Source organism: Lagenorhynchus albirostris, chromosome 1, assembly GCF_949774975.1.
Source record: "Lagenorhynchus albirostris chromosome 1, mLagAlb1.1, whole genome shotgun sequence".
NCBI lineage: Eukaryota > Metazoa > Chordata > Mammalia > Artiodactyla > Delphinidae > Lagenorhynchus > Lagenorhynchus albirostris.
The window spans coordinates 143,988,330-143,990,127 of NC_083095.1; the positions used below are offsets into that span (position 1 = coordinate 143,988,330).

The window sequence follows — 1,798 nt, forward strand, 5'->3', positions numbered from 1 at the left end:
ATTTGTAATGACCCTGAGGGCTATATCGGTCTCCTATATAAGAATGTTATGAAGCAATGAAGGAGGTTGGAGTCTGCTGCTGGCTGCTATTGAGGCAACAGGAAAAGTCAGTACATGGCCTCTATCATTGAAAGCTCGAGTTTGGTATCACATGTGATGGGGAGAGAAAAGAAAACTATCAGTGGAACAGAGTATCTTTATCATTTTAACTTTTAATAAGGCCTCTGATGTACTTACAATATCAGATGGACTTTTCATCATCACAAACATTTAGTATGGCAGATTGCAACCTCTAAGGGTGTGAGTGTCTGTGTGTGTTAAACATTGTCCTGATTTCCCATGCTTTTATTTCATGAGTAATTTCCTGTTAAACATTTATGATGGGGAAAACAGTTTTTCAGAAAGTTAAACATAGAATTACCATATGACCCAGCAATTCACTATTTGGAAATACCCAGAAAAATTGAAATCAGGGTTTTGAACTGTTATTTGTACACCCTCGAAAAGGTATTGTACACAGTAATGCTACTATTATTCATAGTAACATTATTCACAATAGCCGAAAGGTGGAAACAACCCAAATGCACATCAACAGATGAATATATACACAAAATGTGTTTATCTACAATGGAATATTGATCCATAAAGTGGAATGAAGTACTGATACATGCTACAAAAGAATGAACCTGAAAAACATTATGATAGGTGAAAGATTTTAGACATAAAGGGTCACATATTATATGATTCCATTTATATGAAGTATCCAGAATAGGAAACTCTATAGAGACAGGAAGTATATTAATAATTGCCAGAGGCTGGGTAAAGGGGAAAATGGGGAATGAGTACTTTTTTTTTAGTCTATGAATATCAGAGATTTACTACTTTTTTACATATATATAAATTCTTTTTTTATATTCTTTTCCATTATGGTGTATCTCAGGATAGTGAATAGAGTTCCCTGTGCTATACAGTAGGACCTTGTTGTTTATCAATCCTATGTGTAATAGTTTGCATTTACTAACCCCAACCTCCCACTCCATCCCTCCCCCATCCCCCTCCCCCTTGGCAACCACAAGTCTGTTCTCTATGTTTGTGACTCTGTTTCCTTTTCATAGATAAGTTCAGTTATGTCATATTTTAGATTCCAAATATAAGTGATATCATATGGTATTTGTCTTTCTCTTTCTGACTTACTTCACTTAGTATGCTAATAAATATATGGAATGCTTTGCAAATTTGCATGTCATCCTTGCACAGGGGTCATGCTAATCTTCTCTGTATAGTTCCAATTTTAGTATAAGTGCTGCCGAAGTAAGCATGGGAATGACTACTTAATGGGCATAGGGTTTCCCTTTGGGGTGATACAAATGTTTTGAAACTAGATAGAGGTCATTTTTGCACAACATTGGGAGTATCCTAAATGCCACTGAATTGTATACTTTAAAAGAGTTAATTTTATGTTATCTGAATTTGACCTCAGTTTAAAAAATCTATGGTGGGATTTCAAGAATCCAAGAGCAAAGCTTTAAAAACAGGTGAGAAGAATACATTTCTTTTTTTTTTTCTTTTTTTTTTTGCAGTACATGGGCCTCTCACTGTTGTGGCCTCTCCCATCATGGAGCACAGGCTCCGGATGCACAGGCTCAGCGGCCACGGCTCATGCGCCCAGCCGCTCCGCGGCATGTGGGATCTTCCCGGACCAGAGCACGAACCTGTGTCCACTGTATCGGCAGGCGGACTCTCAACCACTGCGCCACCAGGGAAGCCCAACATTTCTTAAATGCTATACACGCACATA

At 37.7% G+C, this 1,798-nt stretch overlaps 1 non-coding gene across 1 annotated transcript; it reads right to left on the reverse strand.

Moving 5' to 3' along the window:
- Positions 1-1,212: 1,212 nt before the first annotated feature.
- On the reverse strand, positions 1,213-1,319 carry LOC132504485 (U6 spliceosomal RNA). The gene has a single exon (XR_009534911.1). It is a non-coding gene; the product is annotated as a U6 spliceosomal RNA (small nuclear RNA).
- Between the last annotated feature and the right edge of the window lie 479 nt (positions 1,320-1,798).